Genomic DNA, 15,770 nt, shown 5'->3' on the forward strand with positions numbered 1-15,770 from the left:
TTCTATTTAAGGAAAAAGTAAATCTAATAATGTTCATCATAGAAAAAATTACCAATGACTATATAACTTTGTTGGAAGATGTTAAAAGACCAAATTGGAAAGCACTTAGGTGTATCTAAAAGTGGAAAGCCATTCCAAATTAAAATTATTTCTGAAGGAGATAACAATACAGTGAAAATGATACATACATGGGTATTTTTTCTCTTGGAAACATATATTTTGATAAACAGGTTGATATTCAAAATCCACGCCAGTTTGCCCTAACATGTAATCTCTGTTAATATAGCTACAAAATGGATTATTTCAGACAAGCTTTCATAGACTCCTGCTGAGAAATACAGAAGGTCCAGCTCTGCTTTTTACTCAGCATAGAACAGTGACCCTCAATTAATTTTTCCTAGAGAATACCAACAACCATCAGATAGCTCTCTATCACAAATGACCTTGGCATAATTTAAACCTTGAATGAAAGAGTAGAAAAAGACTACATTTCAGTAGCCATTCCTTGTGTCACCCAATCCTTATACACTATTTAATATAATTGCATTCTATTCAGTATTATTACAATGCCTATCCTCTGAGGGTCATGACAGCAGCCCCTCTAATTAATGTTATGCTGAAACAAATACCTTTCTCAGATTAACTGTCTTAAAATATCCATGATTTTAGCTCATCTTTAGAAATTTAGAGAATAGTTCATTTAAAACTGATCTTACATATAGACATTGCATAGTAAATGATGAGTGTTTCAAATGAGAAACATCACATCATCTATAAAGGAAATCATCCCCTAAATTACTGACCTGATCCATACTCTCTTCTGTAATGTTGCTGATCTCTTCAATGTTTCAAGATATTGCCTGGATGGGCTAAAATGACATACTTTGAATTATAACAGAGGCAGCATATGTAGTAAGTAAAATACACCACAAAGGTAAGAGATGAAAATATGAATTAGAAAAGTATTTGCACATACTATTTATAACAAGTGATCACTGATGACTTCAGAAGTGAATTTACTTATTGTACTCATTTAGATTTCCCTTTAAGCATACAATATAATGGACAAAGAAAATACTATTTATCTGCAATATGGGAAACAATGCGGCAAAACCAAGCATTAATACAATTTGAGAATTTTGTTTGTGAAAAATTATGTAGGTTACTAATAAGTTTCCAGATAAACTTTATGCAGTAGCCCTCCAATGTCACTACTTATTATTTTCAAATGTTTTTTATATACATTATTGAATTTTCAAATGAGTTCTGGAAGTTGACACAAGAAATATATTGCACATATTAATGTAAGTGTATTTATTATGCATTTACTCTGAATTGATGGTATACAACCTAGTAATTTACATATATAGTAACAATCTTGAGATCAATATCCATCAGTGGTCAGCAATGTAGTAGAATGCCTATACTAATTCTGTTTTGAATTTAGTGTTTGCTTATTTAACAGTAATAGAGTTTGTCATCACAACCAATTGGGGTTTGTTGACTTTATATGAAGCAGTAATTGTATTCATGTTTTCTTTGTTGTTTATCTAAAAAATTGAAAAATTTGGAACTATAATTATGATAATTAATAAGTAAACACTTAAGTGGAAATAAATATGATGTCCTGGATTCATTTAGTCTTCTAAATTGCTGATCATTTTAGAAGTGCCAGGTGGTTCAGTCAGTTAAGTATCTGACTCTTGATTTCAGCTCAGGTCATAATCTTGCAGTTCTAGGATCAAGCCCCATGTTGGGTTCTGTGCTCAACGGGAGTCTGCTTGAGGATTCTCTCCCTCTTCTTCTGCCCCTCCCCCTGCATGCTTGCATGTTATCTCTCTCTCTCCTAAATTGAGTAAATAAATCTTTAAAAAAAATAAAAGTAAATTGTTGATCACTTCAGCTTGCATTTTCTAGGCAAACCCTGGTCTAAAATAGCATTCTAAAAATTATGTTAATACATTAATCACAGAATATTCCACCACAAAAAAAGTGGTTCATAGGATTAAAAACTGGGGACTCATTATAAATAATACTCTATACTTGTTTATTGTGTATTCCCTAGTGTATTTGTATTTTTAAATACAATAGTCCTACCTTATTTGCAGGGTGTAGATTCCAGGACCCCCAGTAGATGCCTGAAACTAGATAGCACTGAACTCTATATAAACATCTTTTCTTATACATACCTATGATATAATTTAATTAATAAATAAGCACAGTAAGAAATTAACAATTAATAATAAAAAAACAATTATAACAACATGCTATAGTGAAAGTTATGTAAATGTTGTCTCTCTCTCTCAAAATCATTTTATTGTATTGTGCTCACCCTTCTTCTTGTGGTGATGTGAAATGATAAAAGGTCCTCATGATGAAGTGAAGTGAGGTGAATGACTAGGCATTGTAATGTAGAGTTAGGCTGATAGTGACCTTATGATGCTTCATCAGAAGGATCATATGCTTCTGGACTATAGGGGACCACAGGCAACTGAAACTAGAAAGAAAAACTATAGCTAAGGAGGGATTACTGTATTCAGCACAGTATTATAAAAACCACTTAACTTTTAGCCCTTATTAATCAAATATTTTACTAAAAATGCTTTTTTATAAAAGCACTTTTCAATATTTCTTTGAACTCGTTTTTTCAATAGAAGACTCTTCAGGAAACACTAAGTTTCAAGAACTAAAAAAAAAACGATAGAGTTATGGACATGAAGACGGTCTACCTTTCTGGGAAAAAGAGTATGGGTGAATCAAGCAGACTTCCACACTAATTTTAACTCTGCACCTTACTAATGATTGAAGAAATTATTTAACCTCTTTGAGGCTAAGTATTCTCATCTCAAGTAGTAACCATGCTTAACCATTGGTTTATTGTAATAATTAGATTAGATATAATGAAGTTAAGCACTCTATTAGAAGCTACTCTTAGATTTTTGGTTCAAGCACCTCCGAATTACCATTAGTATTTTCAGTAATGCAGTACAAATGTCTACCAAGATATCAGATTGTGTTCTCTCTATTGGATGACCCTTGTATTATGTAACTAGTGGAGCCACAATGGACACACTATGACCTCATTCTTGTCCCAATCCCCACTCCATATTCTTATCTCCTTATATCACAGTAGGTGAAATTGATTATCTTTTTTTTTTTAAAGATTTTATTTATTTATATGCCAGAGAGAGAGTGTGTACACAAACATGGGGAGTGGTGGCAGAGGGAGAAGCAGGGCCCTGCTAAGCAGGGATCCTGATGCAGGATTCAATCCCAGGGCCCTGGGATCATGACCTGAGTCAAAGGCAGACACTTAACCAACTGAGCCACCAAGATGTCCCCACATCATCTTATCATTCATCAGTCAATGAACACTTGGGCTGCTTCCATAGTTTGGCTATCAATAGACAATGCTGCTATAAATATTGAGATACATATATCCCTTTGAGTTAGTATTTTTGTATTTTTGGCTAAAACCTAGTAGTGCAATAGCTGGATTGCAGGGTAGTTCTATGTTCAATATTTTGAGAAAAATCCATACTCTTTTCGGAGTAGCTACATAGTTTAAGAATATTATGCTAAGCAAAATAAATCAGAGAAATACAAATGCCATATGATTTCACTCATATATGGAATTTAGGAAATAAAACAAACAAACAGAAGGAAAACCAAGAGACAGAAAGGCAAAACAAGAAACGGATTCTTAACTATAGAGAATAAACTAATGGTTACCAGAGGGGAGGCGGATGGGGGAATGGGTTAAACAGGTGATGGGAATTAAGGAGTGCATTTCTTGTGATGAACACAGGGTGATGTAGGAAGTGTTAAATTACTATATTGTATACCTGAAACTTATATAACACTGTATGTTAACTAATTGGAATTAAAATTAAAACTTGAAAAAATAAAAGCTCTAGCAAGTAGCTAATATAAACCTAGAGTCATAGGTTTAAGCAGGTTGAGATTATCTCAGTTCTCAAACATGTTCTAAAGCACTCAGACTAGACCTGGATACCAATGAGGCATCATAGGATATGACACAGCACCATAATTATTCCTCCAATATACCCTGTATATCCTAAATTCTTAGGGCATTATCTCACTGAAATGATCTTTAAGGGGTATTTATACTACATTCTATTATATGAACCCCGGCTAAGGGTTAACATTTAACAATTAAATAATTGTCCCCATCTTTGGAAGCAACATTTCTCAACAAAGTTGCATATAATTTTAATTTTTTATATTCAACCTTTTTAGAAAATTGGTCTCTTTTTTCCCAGAAGGAAGAAAAAAATATCATATATAAGTTGCTGAGCTATGAAATAAAGGTGTAAAGAGTCTGGGAGGGGGTTTAAGATACCCTAGGAGTTAAAGACTACATTACTTTTACTTAATAATTTTATGCTATAATAATAATAATATGCTTTACTTATTAATCTTGCTTATTGTCTACCTACTCAAAATATAAGCTCAAAAATATAATCTCATGTTTTGTTTTAACTTACTGTAATACCTCTACGACTTAAAACAATACCTGGCACATTACAAGAGTTGAATAAATTCTTGTCAGATAAATTAATCTACAGGATTGTAAATGAGAGCACGTTAAGTGCAAATATTTGTAAAAACTACCAAAAAGAAAATCCTAGATATTTCCTATTTTAAAAAAATCAGTGACTAGAGAGAGTACTAAAGTTACTAGAAACTCTATTTTAGAAAATAAAAATAAATATCTTTAGATGGTATTCATGAGAAGTAAAAACTGCTCTTCAAAAATAATTATAAGGGGCGCCTGGGTGGCTCAGTGGGTTAAGCCGCTGCCTTCGGCTCAGGTCGTGGTCTCGGAGTCCTGGGATCGAGCCCCGCATTGGGCTCTCTGCTCAGCAGGGAGCCTGCTTCCTCCTCTCTCTCTGCCTGCCTCTCTGCCTGCTTGTGATCTCTCTGTCAAATAAATAAATAAAATCTTAAAAAAAAAAATTATAAAACCCTGATTATAAATTAAAATCATAGGAAAATATAAATCTCTGTTATTAAAAACCTCTCTCTTCCATTCATAGGAACCCTTCCTGCCTTCAATGAATGCAAGGCTGATTTAAAACTTATGGAAAACTTTTCACAAAATATGGAAAAGCTAGTAGAAAAAGGATGCTAGAAAAAAATATGATGAGTAATAAAAGGTGCTGCAACTCAACCCATTGAGAAACTGATATGAAGATATTAGCTCCAAGAGTGAGGGAAAGAAGACATAAATAAATTTTAAATAGATATGGACATGATTATAGTATTTATAAATGGCAGCTAAAAGAAATTATGATATTCTTAAATCAGATTTGCTAAAGGGCATGAACTAGAGGCCCAGCCTCATATATCCTATTTGAATTTTGTGAGCAACAGTATGTGGAAAAGTTCACATGATTCAAGGGTTTTATCCCAAATATGAGTTCCCAGACTTTTATATCCCTATGCTAAATAATAAAGCACTATCATAGATATAAAATAATCTCCATCTGTGTGCATGCCAGTAAACAAGGTAATTTGGTAAGGAGCACATTCCTTAAACAACATGTGTAAGATTTTTCCAAGGCAATGCAGGTAATATTATTTCCGTGTGTGTGTGTGTGTGTGTGTGTGTGTGTGTGTGGTGTGTGTATATAATCATAATTCTGCATTTTTCATTCATTCATTCACTCATTCATTCAGTTAAAACTGTTTTGGGCACTCAAGTATTATGCTATTTACTGGGACTGAAAAAATGAATAAAATATATTTATCTGCCTCGGGAGACTCACAATTCAGAAATATGAATATATAACCAAAAAACTGACACTACAGTTGGATAAACACTACGGCTTTAACAAAACGTTTTTCATTACACATGGACTGAAGCTCAAAGCACAATAATAAAAATATTATTTCTGTTTTATATACTTAAATCATCACTATAAAATTCCTTTTTGCAAGATCTGATAAGCCTGGTAGGTAAAATGTGCATAATAAATATGTTTTGTAACAACATAATACTAACTCATTTTATTGTTACTGTAATTATCATTTAAACACAGAAATTTTAATCCATAATTTAGTCTTTCAATACAATCAGTTACAGTCAAAAATCTTCAAAGTCTTTTATATTGTTCCAAATAAAACACAAAGCTGCTCTCACCAATTCAACAGGAAAAGGCCTGTTTCTGAGAAAGTATTTGAGTATATATTTTATTTGCACAACATACTTATTCAAGGCTTATATGCCAGGTAAATCTATAGACCTTTTTGTTATAAAAAGTTATGCAAGAAATATATACCCCTGATATTCCTTAGAGGAAAGACTTCAAAAGCATTACTTTCAAATAAGGATAGAATTTCCAAGAAGTTCTTCATATCCCTGATTTTAAGCTAGACATCTGCAGGAAGAGAGAAATTTGAATTTGTTGGGAAATAAGTGAAAACAAATTCTGTACTTGATGAATATTGCTGAGTACTCAAACATAGATGCCTGTCAGAAATAAGTCATCTGCAACAGTAAAAACACTTTAAATATACCCAGCACCTTCTTCTGAGGAATTCATTTAGCACAAAGTTGGAAAATGCAAAGGGAAGCAATATTACACTTTAAAAAGATATAGAAAGAAGAAAATAAACTTGGCCATGTCTCCCTAACAAGACAATAGACCATTTTAAGCAGGAGTTAAACCAATCAGTAACAAATTTTACTGATTTAACTCAGGGAATTGACCAGTTGCTTGAGATAAATGAATTAAGAAGCTTTTATTATCATCTACATAAATGATCATGTTATTTTTGAATAAAGATTAAATCATATCAGAGGGCATTAATTGAAAAGTTAACATTTTAAAAGATATTATTTGATATTATATGAAGAAAAAATAGACTACTTTAGATGTCAAATTAAATTATTTAATAACAAACGTACCGAAAGTATAGAGTATAATCATCAGAAACAGTAATAGGAACAATTATTGATAAACTTCCAAATGATAGTATTAAGACCTCATTCTTTTATCCATTTATCACTTTTTTATTGAGTTTCTTCTTTTTTAATTTTTTAAATTTTTATTTATTTATTTATTTATTTTATCGGGGGTGTCTGAGTGTCGCAGAGCTCACAGGTATTTATTTATTTATTTTTTAAAGATTTTATTTATTTTCTTGACAGACAGAGATCACAAGCAGGCAGAGAGGCAGGCAGAGAGAGAGAGGAATGGAAGCAGGCTCCTCGCTGAGCAGAGAGCCGGATGCAGGGCTCGATCCCAGGACTCTGGGATCATGACCTGAGCCGAAGGCAGAGGCTTTAACCCACTGAGCCACCCAGGTGCCCCTTCTTTTTTAAAAAATATTTTATTTATTTATTTGACAGAGAGAGATCACAAGTAGGCAGAGAAAGAGAGAGAGAGAGAGGAGGAAGCAGGCTCCCTGCTGAGCAGAGAGCCGGATGTGGGACTCCATCCCAGGACCCTGGGATCATGACTGGAGCTGAAGGCAGAGGCTTAACCCACTGAGCCACCCAGGCACCCCATTATTGAGTTTCTTCTTTGTGTCAAGCAAGTTACTGGGTTCTGGGAGATTTCAATAATGAATACCACCACCAAAAAAAAAAAAAAAGGATCAAGATTTCCTCCTTTACACGGTTTTATTCAGTGAGGACATTCCTTTTTGTAAAATTTGTTGCTTAAAATACAATCATTTTCCTCTTAACATGAAGTTTAAAGAGAAATGGTACTGATAAAAATTTGTATTAGTTATTTCTTAACCCTCTATAACTCCAGCTTTCTAATATTTAATTTTATATATAAAATATATTCTATATATAATATATACTATTTAGTATAATACATATGCAAATATATACATGTGCAAATATGTGTAATACATAATTATACATGCATATGCATATACTATATATATACAGTATTATCCCTTTGCAATACCTAAAAACAGAATAAAATTGACCCAGTAAAACCTCTGAGAACTTCTTGAACTTACATATGGTAATTTTCACAATAGGGCAGTGTTTAGGATAGATTCTCTTGAAAGCAGAGCCTGAGGCAAGGATTAAAATGCTGATATTTTTGTTAAGAAGTGCAGGCCAAGGGCCAAGGATGAAAAAAAATGGAAGTGAGGCAAAGGTGCAAAGCACTACTATATGGTGTTATCACACTGACTCTCATGTAAGAAGTACTACTAAGATACAAAACAAGTTGTTTAGAGATGGGATAGCTTGATAATGCTGAGGGTTACAAGTTGTCTTGAAGCTTACATGACATCTCTTGGAAAATCTACAAAATAAAGCCCAATGTGTAATACAACTTTAGGGAGACTCTCAACAAAATTGGGCTTCTCAGAATCCTGCTTTGCAGGACCCAGGTAAATGTTGCTTCCTAGACAAAGTAACTCATTGGTACTTAGATTTTGGTAAAAATTCAGAATATATTCTTGTTAGTTTGACATCAAATCCATTATATACTTTTTTAATATTATACAATAAGAAATGTTTGTGATGCATTCAAGTGTCTTTAATCACTATTTTTGTTAGTTATTGAGATTGCCATCACCCCTACTTTTCTATAATTTGTTATTCTCTCAAAAGGATTTCCTTTGGGACCCCTGGTGGCTCAGTTCGTTAAGTGGCTGCCTTCAGCTCAGGTCATGATCCCAAGGTCCTGGGATTGAGTCCCACGTCTGGTTCCTTGCTCAGCAGGGAATCCGCTTCTCCCTCTGCCTGCTGCTTCTCCTGCTTCTTCATTCCCTCTCTCTCTCTCTGATGGTGAAATAAATAAAATCTTAAAAAAAAAAAAAAAAAATTTCCTTCATTCAGTGAGTATTCTCTGATTTCTCTAAAAACTGGTCAATCTTAAACTTTCAACAGGGGATTCCAATCTCATTCATCACACTTTCTAAAATACTTCCAACTTTAACAGTGTAAATCTTAAGTATAAATTCTTATTAACAGCCATTAAAAGGTCATGCTTTTTCTACTTTTGTCTGACAATTTTTTTCATTGAGAATGGGTGAATGAAATGCTGACAGCCTAAGGGAGTGAGGAAATAGCCTTGTTATCTTGTGTTTATTAAAGTTTATTTTTTTAAGATTTTATTTATTTAATTATTTGACAGGGAGAGAGACAACAACCAGGAGGAGCAGCAGATAGAGGGAGAGAGAGAAGCAGACTCCTCGACGAGCAGGGGGACCAGTGCGGGGCTCTCAATCCCAGGACTCTAGGATCATGACCTGAGCTGAAGGCAGACACTTAACTGACTAAGCCACCCAGCTGCCCCTGTTTATTAAAGTTTTTATAAGCAATTGCATTAACTAAATCTATTTATATTTATGCTGATTAAATAATCCTACTAAGTGGCAATAGATTTCAACTTTCACTTAAAAATAAGTATAATAACAGGCCACACTCCAAGGAAAAACATTCCTAAGAAAAAAGATAGGGTAGGGATTTGGCAGTTTTAAAGCAATTTTCAATATTTAGAGTTACAAAATACAGTTGAATTTGCTAGCAACACATTTGAAATAGACTTGGGTCTAAAAATGATCATTGCCAGAGTATTAAAAGATACTAACTCAATGACAAAAAAAATTTTTGCTTTGGATATTATTGGTACCTGAATAAATGAAAATCTGATATAATAAGTTAAAGGATCAATGTTTAATTTTGTTCTATTCAAATAACAAGAACGAAAGAATATACACACACATTAAATCTCTAGAATAAGCAGTTAAATACAAAAATATTGTGAGGAAAACAAAATAAAATTCTAGAAATAAGCAAGAGAACTATAAGGTAAGTTTAAAAGTTATGAAATCTATAGAACCAACTAATAGTGGGCCTTTATAAAGCAAATATTCTTCCTGATTTAAAAGCTCTTTATTTATACACCAAATCAGAGTTGAAATAGATGTCACAAGGCCCATCTACAACTGTATAAATATGGCAGACAAGCAAACAGTTCCCAGCCCTCTTTGCCACTATGCCTGAAGTGGCAAAATTAATTCTTATCTTACCACTTCAAGCAGTCACTAGTAACTAATGGACTTGGCACTAGAGAAGAAATAATTTTGGCATCTTTTGATTAGATAATCTCTAGTAGCTCTAGCATTTCTAGACTCTGTCAGTTCTTTATCTACACATTGTATAATTAATTGTCCTTTAACAAAATATAACCAAATTCTGGTTTTTAGTGAGGCCATTTACAGAATACCTGTGTACTGCTGACATTCATAAATAAGGAACTATTCCATCCAACAGCTAAGGCCTAAGGGAGAAAGCAAACAGCTACTTAAATTAATGACAGTTGAAAATTAATTCAATTTGAGTGACTTGAGTATCACAGAGGCAGAATAAATTACAGAGTTAGAAGGTCAGGATATGTGAATTAAAACGCTATCGTCTTGTCTTTATCCAAGTTGAAGTATTCATTCATTCAACAAATACATTTGAAGCCCACCCACTCTGCTAGGTGGTAATACAGTGTAAAATGAAACTGATATAATCTCTGTTTTTATGGTACTCACAGTCTAGTGCATGAGTAAGGGAATATAAATATATTTTTAATATAAAATTAAAAATTTACAAAATGAATTATATTATTTTATTAGCAGGAGTAGTCATCAAAAATATGATTAAAAATGGATATTTAAGCTAAGATCTGAAGAAGCTAGACTATAACTAGAGTTGGTATTCTGAGGAGGAAAGAATTGGGCAATCTTTGAATATATTTTGCAGGAAGGTGAAATATTGAAAAGGATTAATTGGCAAAGGATTACATTTAGGAGATAAAGGAGATTAAGTTTGACACCAAATTTCTGGCTTTACTCTTGAGTAGATATAGGTACCATTGACTGAAATGGATAATTAAGAGGAGTGAAAGATTCAGAGGAAAGCTTAAGAGCTCAGCTTTTGAATTGGAAGCTTATAATACCAATAAAACTTTCAAAAGATAATGCCAAGTAGAAACTTGATCAGTGGGTCTGGAAATTAGAAAAGGTGTCCAGGATAAATATTAAACATGAGGACCATAAACATGTGTATTGTATTCAACACTACAGGAATGGATGAGATTGCCTAGGGAGATAATTCTTCATGAGAAGTTACAAGAGTTACATGTGAGTCTTGAGGATTTTTAGTGATACTATAGAAAATTTCCTCAAAGTATGGTCTGTGAAATAACAGTGTCAGTATCACTTGAAATCTTGTTAGAAATACAGTTTATCCTTGAACAACATGGGGATTAGGGGTGCCAACACCCCAGACAGTCAAAAATCCATATATAACTTTTAACCCCTACCAAACTTAACTAATTAATAGGGTACCGTTGACTGGAAAGCATTCCAGTAACTAACAATCAATTAGCACTTAATTTATATGTTATATTTATTACATACTGTAGTCTTACAATAAAGTAAGGTAGAAAAAAGAAAACATTATTAAGGACATCATAAGAAAGAGGAAACATATTTATAGTACTGTATTGTATTTATCAAAAAAAAAAATCCATGTGTAAGTGGATCTGTGCATTTCAAACCCAGGTTGTTTAAAGGTCAACTGTGCAGTGTCTCAAGACCCACTGCAGGCCGACAGACTCATAACCTGCATTTAGAAGACCACTTGATGATCAATATGTTTAGCTCTGAGAAGCATTTAAGTAAAAGAGAAGGGGTTGGCAAAGGAAATTGAAAAAGAAAAACTAAAGGAAAACCAGTGTCACGGATGCCACTGTAAAAGAATGCATGAAAAATGAAGTAGCAGTCACTAGTGTACAATGCTGTTGGGAGGACCTATAAGATGACAGAAAAAGTATGCTTTAAATTTAACAGTATGAGTTTGATAAGTGATATTAGCCAGACCAGCTTTTATGGAGCAATGCAAGTAGAAGCCAAAAATTTAGTTAGTTTAAAAATGAATGGAACGTGATGAGATGGCAACAACCACATGAAAACAACTCTTTGAAGAAGTTTGTCCTTGAAAAAGACTGAAGAAAAAGTCAAGAAGTGAAGAGAATGAAAGGGTGATGAGAGTCAAAGTGGATGATATTAATGCAAACACTAATACATAATGTTTGAATGTTAATGAGAAAAATCAGTTATAAAAGAAAAAAAACTTGAAACTAAGAAGAGGTGAACAAATTGAAGTTCAATATTAACAAAAAGGAAAGGTGAGGAGTTTGCCTTTGAGAGGTGAGAAGTTTTCCTCTGTTAAAGGAATAAACAAAACGAGTATAAATGACCACAGGCTCAAAGGTTTGGAGGACAGACACTCATCTGTGGTTTCTAACATGAGAGAAGGTCATTTGCTAAAAGTGAAAGTGGGAAAGGGGTCAAATATTTGAGAAAAGGGAATATTTTTATTCTTCCTAGGTAAAAAAGTTATTTTATTTAATTCTTAATAACCATTCCAGATATGCCATTTATACCCCAATATTATAGATAATAGATTTCAGGTCAAGTAAATTAAAAAGCTTGGATACAAACCTAGCAAATTCACTTCAGATCCATTTCTTGTCAACTACAAAAATTATCTTTTTTATGGAGAGAATTTATTTCAGAACCGGATGGTATTATCACCAGTAAAATACTGTCCTTGCATAAATGAAAAATGGCTTACCTTCACTCCGACTCACTCTTTGTCTTCAAAGAGTGTCTTCACTGAATATACTATTACGGACCATTAAGAAAATATAATAATAGTTGATAATAGCAAAAATAACCTTTATATAACAGTTCATAAAACATTTTAGCATACTTTATTTTACTACATATTATCCCATAACATTTAATAATTGACTATATTTTTCTTATAAAAATCAGGTTTTTTAAAAGATATTTTTGATGTTGGGTCAGAAGTAAATGTTGCTAGGATAGTTTCTCAGTCACAGCATTGTTTTAAAGTAAATTAGATAAAATAGATGAAAGCATGTTATTCAAAGGAGAAGTTAAAACTTCATTATTAAGGATGAAAAAAGAAAGTTCAAGGAATGAATGTCATTGCAATTTTTAAAACTATGAGCAGAGCCCTGACTTATTCAATAGATTTAGATGAATGTTATCTTTTATGGTTGATATCAACTACTGTACTTGACCATAAATCAGTAAAATGTAAGTGTCCATTTATTATAAGTATACTTTTGAGATGACTAAGAAAGTTTGACTCTCACACAAGTCTATGAAATAAGAAACTTCCATAGGAAACTATTAAGTACACTAGAAAAACAATATGTTCTGAGAAACCTTAGAAAATGTTCAGGAGATTACTCAACATGGCCCTTTGTAAATGTTGCCAGGACAGTAGAAGCTTTGAGAGATATTACCATAGGGTTTGGTAACAGCCAAAGGACAACTGAGAAATAACCAACATGCCAAGATGTAAGAGAAAATCACAACAGCCCAGAGCGATGACACAAAGGATAAAAGGGTCAGCCACCTAAAAAACAAACAGTGACTGCCAACTCTGTAAGAAGTATCCTATGGGCCTAGAGCAATAAAAACAAATGAGCAAACAAACAATTCATCTTTGTCAAGAGGCCAAACCATATACTCAGTAAAACAGGCTCTGGCCAAATCTGGCCAAAGACTATCTCTTGGGAGGTTTGATGATACTGGCCTATGAAATAATATAACAAGCTAACAAGAGAAGTAGGAAGCTGCTAAAAATACAAATGATTAAAATTCAGCAGGCTACAATACACCCACTCCATCCAAAGAGTTTAACCTCCTTTTACTTTTATACTGTACCTTAGGATGAAGCTAACTTTTATTTTTAACTACAGATTTTCTTTTTTATAAATGTGTGGTGAATCCTGGTGAGGATAACGCTTATACAGGCATCATTTTTTTTTAAGATTTTATTTATTTATCAGATAGAGATCACAAATAAGCAGAGAGGCAGACAGAGAAGGGGAAGCAGGCTCCCTGCTGAGCAGAGAGCCTGATGCAGGGCTTGATCCCAGGATGCTGGGATCATGACCTGAGCCAAAGGCAGAGGGTTTAACCCACTGAGCCACCCAGGCACCCTTATAGGCATCATTCTTAATGGGATGTCATTTGCAGAGGATGTCAGAATCTGGATGTAATTGCCAATCGGTCTAACTTAAAAAGGTTTTTTGAATTTTAAGGGTTACAGGTTTTATAAAGAAAACAACACAAAATATTTGTTGAAAGTAACCAAACTCATATTAAAGAATAAAGACTATACAGTTTTAGTAAACAGGAAACTGAAAGACAGGTTAACATAAAATGCAAATAACACAAAGATGGCATCTCCATAGAGTTAGTTTCAAATTTTTCCTCAGTAAATATTGCTCAAAACTTTATTAAATAACCCTATGGGAAATATCTGTTTAGATATTTCCTGTCTTGACCTTATTATACACTAGATTCTTACCCAATCAAAATTGATGATCTTTTTTGTATTATTTGTATTCATGTAACTTTTTTCTTTATGATAATCACTGCTAAAATGATCCCTTCTTTCCATCTATAGTGAAAACTAATACATGAAACAAATTCTATCAATATTTTTATATTGATCATTCTTAAAAATTTAAAATTCAAAATTTTCTTCCATCCTGTGTCAGCACATCTGGATCATATTTTTCTGTTCACAAAGCAGAGGTCTCTTCAGTACTGGAGCATACAGAGTTCCCACTTCTTCAGTACCCAAGTTTCAAGAATACTGATGCTTACCATACTAGTACTAGAAAATGGCTTCTTCTATCCATTTTTCACACAACTGGCAAATGAAAGTTTATAGATAAACTGGATTTTTACAGGGAAAATAATCCCTTTTATTTTGAAAACCACTTGCTAAAGTGTCTCCATTACTGAAAAGCATGTAATTCTACAAAACTTCTTGTGTTTCACAATTCATGTCCATTTAAATAAAGCTAAACATAATTTAACTTAAATCACGTCAATAAAATCTTTTCTATGGGAAACTAAATATCTTGATGGATAATGCCAATAATCATAGTATTGAAAATTTGACTCACAAAAACTCACTAAATGGCCTGATAATTAATTACTACCATCCAAAATATCAATAAGCATACCAAGCACCTGCATTTATTTCCAAGTTTGCACCATTCCATAGTATAATACAGATATACAAAGTATACTATTCATGTCTTCATTTATAATTTTAAGTAATTTTATTTTGTATTGAGTAAGAAAGCAAATATATAAGGAATAAAGCAAAAATATGTTGGAGTATCCAATTACGTATAGTATGTATTAATGAAATCTTGATAGTAATTGGTACACCTCTAAGATCAGCAGGTGTGTAAAAGTTATATATTAATAATAATAATAATAAAGCATTATTATTTTACACATGGTCAGAATATATTTTAATGTTGGGTACTAATATTTAAAATAATAAAAGAGGAGCACCTGGGTGGCTCAGTTGGTTAAACATCTGATTTGATTTTGGCTCAGGTCATGATCTCAGAAGAGCCCCATGTTGGGCTCCATGCTGAGCATGAAGCCTGTTTAAGATTTTCTCATTCTCCCTCTCCTATCCCCCCCCCACAACCTTACATACTCTTTCTCTCTCAAAATAAAATAAAATAAAAATGAATCAATTTTATTTATGCATTATTTTATATATTTAATTGCTTATTGATAGATCAATAATAATTCCCAGTTAACCTGGAACAGTCCCCTTTCGGTTAGTACCTCTCTTCCAAGATAAGTATTTAGTGTGTTCACTAATAAAACAGAGTGTTCTTGGCACCAGCTGCTGGGGA

The 15,770-nt window shown here is 32.9% G+C and overlaps 1 long non-coding RNA gene across 1 annotated transcript; it reads right to left on the reverse strand.

Annotated features, from left to right (window-relative positions):
* Positions 1-803: 803 nt before the first annotated feature.
* On the reverse strand, positions 804-2,991 carry LOC125098805 (uncharacterized). The gene is made up of 3 exons (XR_007126956.1): positions 2,964-2,991; positions 2,333-2,497; positions 804-869 (listed from the first exon to the last, which is right to left on the reverse strand). It is a non-coding gene; the product is annotated as an uncharacterized LOC125098805 (long non-coding RNA).
* Between the last annotated feature and the right edge of the window lie 12,779 nt (positions 2,992-15,770).

Source organism: Lutra lutra, chromosome 4 (genome assembly GCF_902655055.1).
Source record: "Lutra lutra chromosome 4, mLutLut1.2, whole genome shotgun sequence".
Classification (NCBI taxonomy): Eukaryota; Metazoa; Chordata; class Mammalia; order Carnivora; family Mustelidae; genus Lutra; species Lutra lutra.